The sequence below is a fragment of the Macrobrachium nipponense genome, chromosome 15 (assembly GCF_015104395.2).
Source record: "Macrobrachium nipponense isolate FS-2020 chromosome 15, ASM1510439v2, whole genome shotgun sequence".
Classification (NCBI taxonomy): domain Eukaryota; kingdom Metazoa; phylum Arthropoda; class Malacostraca; order Decapoda; family Palaemonidae; genus Macrobrachium; species Macrobrachium nipponense.
The window spans coordinates 91723834-91733833 of NC_087208.1; positions in this window are offsets into that span (position 1 = coordinate 91723834).

A 10000-nucleotide genomic window follows, 5' to 3' on the forward strand; every position below is an offset into this window, starting at 1 on the left:
GGAGCTACAGAATTGAACTGGTTTTCTATACATCCTATATGCCAAAGAGGGGTTCGTTTTAGTCGTTTTGAAAAGGAATTGGAGTTTTATTGAAATCGGGCTCATTCAGTTGGATCAAATTCATATAAATTCAAACTGTAAAATTAGATTTAAAGAAAAACAATAGAATTCGTAACTGCATTTCTTGAAAATGGTTTTACACCTGCGTCGTATAAGAATTTTCTCTCTCTCTCTCTCTCTCTCTCTCTCTCTCTCTCTCTCTCTCCTCTCTCTCCTTCTTTGTTTGTGCTGACGCCACTTTACATTGTTTGAGAGCCGTTTATAGAGTCTGACGGAATGATGTTGAGTCATTAGTCCGGTTCAGTTTGATGATGTTGACGTCAGGTTAGAATAAAAAAGCAAAATTTATATTCGTTTATAATGTCCCATTTTCCGAAGAACACTTATTACATTCGATTCTCCAAAATTTACATTTTATCTAATGAATGTGTCCTGAACCAAAACTCGGTTAAACTCCATATGGGTAATAGAAATGCATAAGTCTTACATTTCTTTTTAATTTACTGACTGATTATAAATTTATATATGTATTCGTTATATTTTTAATATATATATATATATATATATATATATATATATATATATATTATATCTATATATATATATATAATATATATATGTAGAATTTACTGCCACTTTTACCAGTATAGTTTGTAATTGCCATAGTGCTGCCTTAACTTCTCAAATTCCTCGGGCTGTTTTTGGATATGCTTTTCACTGCAAGGCCTTAAGATCCAAGTGCGAGAAATATGAAGAAATTATGATGCCCAGAAGCGGGAAACAAACCTAGGTCCCATAATCACAAAGAGGTTACGTTACAGACCTGACCACGAGAAGGATAAAAGTCTATTGCCTCTCATACATTACATATACCTGTCGTTTTCAGATATTCTTATTAGAGCTAGAATAGACCCATCCTCACCGTCATAACCAAGTGGGCAATCGTTGTTATTGCTTTTTTCTGCAGAAATATACTATATGTAGAATCTACTGGTCATTTGCTACCCGATACATATGTAGTTGTAATAGCCATGATGGTGAGGATGGGTCTATTCCAGCTGTAAGTATATCTGCAAAGGACAAGTTTTATATGTATGTATGAAAGGCAATAAACTTTTATCCTTCTCGTGGTCAGGTCGGCAAGTGACATCATTGTGATTATGGGACCCGGGTTTGTTTCCCGCTACTGGACATCATAATTTCTTCAAAATTCTTGCACTTGGATCTTGAGGCTTTGTAGTGAAAAACGTATCAAAAACAGCGCAAAGAATTCAAGAAGTTAAGGGTGGTATTGTGGCTATTACAACTACATGTATATGTATCCGGTAAAAAAATGGCCAGTAGATTCTATATAATATATTTCAGCCTAAAAGGCAATAAAAACGATTTCCCACTTGACTACGATGGTGAGGATGGGTCTATTCCAGCTCCAATAAGTATATCTGAAAATGGCAGTTATATGTATGTATGAGAGGCAATAGACTTATCCTTCTCGTGGTTAAGTCGGCAACAGGACCTCATTGTGATTATGGTACCCGGGTTTGTTTTCCACCACCAGGCATCATAATTTCTTCATATTTCTTACACTTGGATTTTAAGGCTTATAAAGGCTTTATAGTGACAAGTGTATCCAAAACAGCCCGAAGAATTTGAGACGTTAAGGGGGCATTGTGGCTATTACAGCCACACACACAGACACAGACACAAAAAGGAGGGAAGTTGCTCTGCCAAATCAAACTGTCTCAATCAATTTATGTAATATTTGAAAGCACTGCAGACCTAAAAAAATACTAAAATAATCATTGCCAGATATTCTTTTTATTATATTAAAATATTTCGTAACATTTTACACTGGGTAACGATGTAAACATTGCTTTTGTTCGTAAACGTGGCACAGATTTCGAGCTCTGTTGCCAGTTCTAATAAAGGATTTTCGTCCAGGCTAAGCTGCCCTTGACTCATGTGGAGCTCGAATTCGGATTTAGGAAAATGGCGAGTATGGGAATAAAACATCTCTATTAATTAAAATACAGGATTGTGTAGAATATTTTAAAGTACAAAGCAGGTAGTGAAGTGTGAGTAAAAGGAAAAAAAAATAAAAAAATTATATATTGTTAATGTAGGGAGAATTTCTCGCAGTGTGTATACACACACACACACACACACACACACACACACACACACACACACACACACCACACACACCACACACACATTATTATATATATATATATATATATATATTCATATAATATAAAAAAAAATATATATATATATATATATATATACAATACATATATATATATGTATATATATATATATATATATATAATATATATATAGTATATATTATTGAGAATATATATAGAGGAGAGAGAGAGAGAGAGCCTCGTGGTCATTGTAATAGGAGGTAGCGATTATCATAAAAAGAAAGACAAAATTTGTGGAGTCGGAGTCGTGAACGATGCTTCTTTTCTTTCTATCTTCAATAATTGCAAATGAAATTATGCAAATGTCTTGTTACAAGTTACGATGATATTTTGCACTCTTTCTATTGATTTTGTCGTATATTTAACTCCAAATACCTTAAGGGGATTTACAGTGGATGTATTGAGAGAAGGATCAAACCAAGATTACTTTTGCTTCTAAGGGCAAGGATTAAAAAAAGAATAAACACGGTCACTTCCAACGAAGTACAGTTGACAGCGTGGGAAGAAACGCCTAAAACGACCACAAGGTTTGGAAATAGTATAGTTCAAAAACACAATATTACATCTTTTGGCTTCACTTTAAAACAGATATTTCCTACTTAATATGATATCTGCTTAACAACTAAAAGGGAAAGTTGTGAATATTCTTAGTCCCCAGTACTTTGGGTATCAAACACTTCATATTCTAGATAAAGCAATGTTTCATAAATGCATGCATTACAGACATTTTATGGAGAGATGAAAATGGATTCCAAATCTAAAATGTGAAGAAGAAATAAACCTCAGACGTAGCAACAAGTACAGGACGATCTAAACCTTTTTCGCTGATGTGATAATACAATAATTTAATAGAATTGGAACACTAAAATACAAGTGCTTCAAGAACAGCATACTCATTATATGAAAGACAATGTTTAGCTGTTTTGCGCAATCAGTAATTTATCATTGATGATTATACACGGCTTTCTAGTAAAACGCAATTGGGCACAATATTTGATATGATAAATGGAATATCTTCAAAGAGCTTTCTCTTCGGATTTGAATTATTATAAACAAATAGTAGATTGTATTTAATATCTTTTATTATGAACAATAAGATAACGTTCCCCTTATTCAACTCATGAATGAAGTAAAAAAAAAAAGCATGTTTACATTCCTAGCAAATGATCATTATGAAACAAACATAAGACATGGCAGTTTTACAGTAATGGTTAAGCAATTTTGATCAGCTTGATAGGCCAATCTCCACTTTAATGCGTTGTAGGGTCCTAAACAAATTTAAGTCCAGAATATGTAATGAAGGAGAAGAGTAAGTGGTAGCTACAGGATGGAATGAATTAAACCATGCTAACCAGAAGCCGTAAATGATTTCACAAAATTAGCAGAGAAAACATGTCATCATTTTCAAGATTAATTGCCTCCGTGGAAAATTATAAAATCTTTATTTTGCTAGCTTTGACAGTACTCTGAGCATGTTTATTTTTTGGGTTTCTGTTCCTTGCTCGTGCGCTCTTTCATATTGGTGTTCTTTTCATATGAGGTCTTTCTTTGCAGCCTGCCAGGTAGCGCCTCAGCGGCGTGATCGGTATGGTCTTGGCCTGCCACCTCGGTGACCGCGAGTTCGATTCTCGGACATTGCATTGAGGTGTGAGAGATGTGTATTTCTGGTGATACAAGTTCACTCTCGAAGTGGTTGGGAAGTCACGTAAAGCCGTTGGTCCCGTTGCTGAATAACCACTGGTTCCATGCAACATAAAAATACCATACAAACAAACAAACAAGCAACCTTCCAGGTTGATCCATATGAATAGGCTCTTTCGATTAGACTTGTAGTTTTCGATAATCACTTGAGATGTGTTCCATTTTAGGCTCATAATAGCGGTTTTTTCAGCTATTTGTGTGATTTTGATGAATTTGACATTCACCTTTGACCTAAAGCTCTCTCTCTCTCTCTCTCTCTCTCTCTCTCTCTCTCTCTCTCTCTCTCTCTCTCTCTCTTTCTTTGCAGGTATCGCCACTCCACCCACATCATAGGCCCCTCCCTTCGTCCTCCGTCAGGTGAGTTGAGATTGACGTTCTTTTCTGCCATTTTCATTTTTGTTAATCCTATGTACTTAGCATAGAAATTCAATACTTTGCAACCCTTTTATTATAACTAGGGAATATTTTATTAGTATAAAGCTAAAAATGCGACGTCGCGAGGGAATTTTATGGAATATTTAGGTACATTGAAACAAATTTTATGCCTTGATATTCCCATCATGTTTCATGAAATGAAGGTGCGGTGATGACCTCATCTGGACACGTTTAAAGAAAGGGTTCGAAGACATTCGTAGGAAAAAGAGGGGTCCATTCTCTATGCTGTTGTCATGACTTTTAACACAATTTCCATTGCAAAGAAATCGAATGATTTGGATAACGATATGTAAACAAACGTTATTTAAAACGTTTCCGTAGTCAGGGGAAAAAAGGTTTTTGCTCTAAAAGTTCATTGTGTCCGCTGGTCACTTTAGCTTAGCATGAATTGACTATTTTTTCATGCCTGTATTGTTTGCTAGTATTAATGATTCAGTCCAAGTAAATCAACACGGGAATGCTAAGAAATTATGGAATCAGATTCCTGATAAAGAGAGGACGTAAGAATATAAGTGAGCAAGACAGAAATTTGAAGTAATACAGACATCGATATGACCGGTAAATAATGGTAAATAATTTGTGAAAGAAAACAGAGTTTTGTTTTTTACACTTATAAGATATCGAAGAGATAAATGTCTTTATCGAGAAAATTATAGTCTCATGGTCTTGCGCATATAGTAAATGTAGCTTAAAAGGTACAAAATTATTTGTACATACCAAAAGTTCAGAGTAGCACGAAATTCGGTAATCATAATAGTTCTACAATTATGATTGAAATAAAATCTACTTGCATGGCAGAGAAAGAGCGAGCTCACATTAAAAAACGTTATTGTTAAATAAATTACTGCGAAATTAATGTTTTTGCAGTATAGCCTCCTTTTATTATTTTGACGTCAGTACAACACAACTTGCATTAAAGGCGAAAGAAGAGAAAATAACTCTGCTATTATAGAATTATATGAAAAATTATATGAAAAAATCCATAGAAAAAAATAATGGGAATACTCAGGAAAACAGCTATAAAACAGCATTAAGGCGAAAAGAATGAAATATTTAGGAAGAGAAGGAAAGACCATGTAAGAAAAAATCACCTTAATAAAAACCATATTAGAAAAAAATCCCAACATCAATAAGCCAAAATGTGAATATTCACTTTAAGGGAGTAACTAACTGAAACGTTGGTTATTTAAATTCTGAATTCATTATCCGAAAAAAAAAATTGAGAAATGGAACACTAAAACATAACAAATATTCAAGATAATTAAAATTTCTCCGTAATGGATACCATTTGCGACAGTTGGTACGGTCGTTGAAGCTTGGTAACAAAGTTAGAGTTTTTAAATTTGGGTGCCAGGTAGTGCAGGGGTATGGGGAACCACCCTGCCCACAAATACAGTCACTTTTCCTTCAACTGCGGGGCAATTGAGAGTTTATTATAGTTGGGAAGTATGATAAGAATTCGGGGTTGTATATTTAGGAAAAACACAATTTCTGTAAAAAATTCATTATTTGTTCCTACGAGAATACAAACCTTTGCCTTTTGTATGGAGAGTTATCCTCAGACAGAAAAAACTGTCACAAGATCATGATTGGTGTTGATCTCCCACCTGGAAATATCAGCTTTCCAGTCACACGAGTCGCCAAGGGAAGGCTGAGTCGTGTAGCTTCCAGTCCTGGCTGTGTGTTAGCCAGGATGAGAGGGCCTCTTACCAGAGAATGGTTTCATGTAACCTTACTCAAAGAAAATATGGTTAGGAGAAACTACTGGTTCAGAAGGCAGCTTAATATCATTGAAAATTGGATTAGTATGTTCAAAGAGGGATTAGGGGAGTCAAAGCTCCTGATTACGAGCGAAACGAAGTCTTACTGGAAACGGTCTCATCTCTGGCGGTCCGGCCCTAACGTTATTCAAATACTAATAGCTCCAAAAGTATTGAAGATAAAAGAAGAATCCTTTCGACAGGAAAATCCTTAGATCTTTAAATTTCGTCTCATAAAAGATTTATTTTTAATTTTAATTTTAAAGCATCATAAATTCACATTTAAATAATGTTGTAATTATTGCATTAGTCCCTAGCGCTATTCAAATGCTAATATCTCCAAAAGTATTGGAGATAGAAGAAAAATTCTTTTGGCAGATAAAACCTTACCATCCTATGTAAGATTTATTTTCAAAATCATACGTTCACATTTAAATTATGTTTTAACTACTGCATTATAATTTTCGCCATGGGCTGGCCCTAACGCTACTCAAATGCTAATATCTTCGGCAGAGAAAACCTTACATCTTTAAATTTCATCCCATATAAGATTTATTTTTGAAATATCAGTCTTACTGGAAACGGGATCATTTCTGATGGCCCGGCACGGCCTGGCACTAATACCATGCAAATGCTAATATCTCCAAAAGTATCAAAGGTAAAAGAAAAATTCTTTCATCAGATAAAACCTCATCAGATAAAACCTTACATCTTTCAATTTCATCCCATATAAGATTTATTTAAGACTATTTGAAATGCAATTAACGATAATGATTATACAGCAGAGAGTTCAGAGATACCTGATTAACCCTTTGATGGTTTAAGTTGAAGCTTCACGAGTTATTGCCTTTAGGGCATCCTACTGGTTATCAAAAATCATAGATTAGGATCTCTTATGTACTTAGCTGGCATCTGCCCTAATCAGGAAAAATATGGCTGTTTTATGTTGGGTGGAAGAGGTTAAAAAGAATCTAGTCATCTTTCTTCACATGCCCTTTCACCATTGTAAGTAAGATCCTATTTCATCCTAGCAGAGCTGGGGCACTTACAAAACATGCTGAGCATCCACCACAGGCTGTAAGGAGACTGCCATGCACATGCGCTCTTTATCTGTGATACAGAGAAGTTCCCCTTGATGGTACAGGATATAGTAGTCTCATTAGCTACACAACTCATTCACCCACTTGATAACCTCAGAAATTTGAACAAGACAGTGACCAAGACACTTCCTTTTTATACTTTATGATGCTACAACTGCATATTTGTTGACAAGTCTAATATGTGTAGTCTTGCAAGGTAGTATTAATTGCACCAGAATGGCCAGTAGTCTTTCCTGATTCCCAGCTATGAAGTCTCGAAAGGATAATTTTGGAAAACTCGCTAACAGACAAGAACATGCTCCATCCACATCGCTCTTGAGTACCACATGAAGCAAGAAAGACCAAATGATTTGCCCACACTCCATGCCAATGCTGTGGCTAGAATGGAACAGTCTTGGCTGTAACTTATCTTCTATACTCCCTCAGGGGTTTGTATATTGCCTACGTGAGAAAATGAAGGATGAGGGCCACATCCCCTCTATGAGAACCAAGACCCTTGGGCAGGCAATACTGTTGAAATATCCTCTAGGAAGCCTCTACTGAGGATTCACTGTAATTTCATCGCAGTAATTACATCGTGGTAATTTCATCGTGGTAATTTCATAGCATGGTAATGACATCTCATACATTTTATCCTCATTATAATTTTATCGTAACACATCACATCGTAAGTGATTTCATCGTAAGGTTTCTTTCACCGCACTTGTTTTTCTGTAAAACGTTCCTTGTATCACTGTTATAGTTGTTGATGGGGATCAAAGTATTCAACTATTTGCATGTAGCCTGAATGTTGAGTTTTCCTACGTAGGTAATTTCATCGTCTTGATTTTTCATAGATTAATGATTTTGATTTATTTTAATGTTTAGTGTTGGAAAACCTAATTGGGAAATCAACTGTAAAACGTTTTAAATATATCTAACCATGTTTTACAGAATATTTAGTTTCAGAACGTTTATAACTTTCTAACACTCACCAAACAACTTTAGGATTAGGATTTTAAATGTCTTTTTTATTTTTCATTTATTCTTTTAGCGTCGATGATTATTAGTTGTTTGACGCGTCTTATTTTTAACTCACTTAATCATTATTGTCAATTAAATATTCAAAAGTGCTAACCACATCGGAGGCAGGAACAAATGCAATGGCTGCAATCATACGCATTTTTAATGCGAATTTGGCATCACTTTCATACAACTGTTGCAGACCATTTGATTGAATGGATCGAAATCAACATTGCGAGAAGTGAAAAAAGCAACCTTTTTCATCTGAATTAGGAAAAACTGCTCTAAAAGCATTAATCCCTGAACGTTCAAAATCAGTCGTAATTGTGCTTGGTGATAAGGTTGGCTCTAAAACTTTTAGTTCTGACAAAAGCTTATTGTAACTCAGTTTTGTCACTCATTAAAACGCATACAAGAGGCAAAACGTCACCATTCATGATACCATGTATTGTGTATAATTGTTTAAATAAAGGCGGTACTGTTTTGAAAGTCCCATCTGCATGCCATTTGCTTGGTCTAGATAATACCTGAAGATTTCTCCGAGTCGAAAATAAAATAATACGTGTCTGATCCATCATCACTGTCGAACAGAAGAAATGGCCGATTTGAATGTGTTATCCTGTATTGTGGAGGAATGCTTAACTGGAGTAAACACCCTAGATTTCCAGGAATTTGTGCTGCGGTATTTCTAGCGTTTCGTATATTCCTTTTACGTGCTGAGGTGGTGGTAGCTGACCCACAACTGCTTGGGATACTCCAACGTACACCTGGGTTGCGATGCAATGTGTTGATTCTTGAGTTGTGATTGCTTTTTTTAGTTAAGTTAATCACTTTGGCAGCTTCAACACAAGCAATATCTCCTGCATGATTGTGTTCTCCCAGTCGTTTTGTAATGGAATCTTCATTTGTATGAACTCTTGCATGGCACTTTGTTTTATAAAACTAGTCACATTCCCAAATAGTTTTTTGCCACTTGTTCGTTCTTTCAGAAACAGATGACTGTTATCAATGAGCTTTTTCTTATTCCCTATGTTTACGACGTACTGCGGAGGTATCTTGATGGGTTTAGTTTTAGTTATTTACAAAAACCCAGAATGTTTACCACTCAGAAAACAAGTTGATTACAAAAACCATTTCTTATGTAGGAAAAGTTAACAAGCAGGCCATTTGCTAATGGTTAGATAGTTAGATACTTTGATTTCATCACCAACTATTACAGTAATACTTGGACGTTTCACAGAAAAACAAGTGAATTATATTTTATTGTTCATTTATTTTTTGGCATTGTGTAGTGAAAGAAACCTTACGAAGAAATTACTGACGATGTGATATATTGCGATGTAATTACAATGCGGTGAAAATGTATGAGATGTAATCACCTTGCGATGAAATTACCCCGATGTAATTACTGCGATGAAATGACCGGACACACCTACTGAGGCCAAGAGATCAAAACACTTCAACCAGGAGACCCAGGGAAAGAGCTAGGAAAGGACTGAGTGGTAGTTCATGATATGTAAACAGTAAGTAACTTGTCACAAGGAACGAAAAAAAGTCACTCCTTAACCTCCTGAAAGTGGTTTATACCAAACAAGTCACACACAATGTTTTGGCAAAGAGGCCTAGAAGATCACCATCCCAGTCAATTTCTGATACCTGGATGAACAACACTCAACTGATCATCTGACAGATCAGGAAGGGCAGCAGAGGTGTTGGAAAGTCCTCCAGTGTG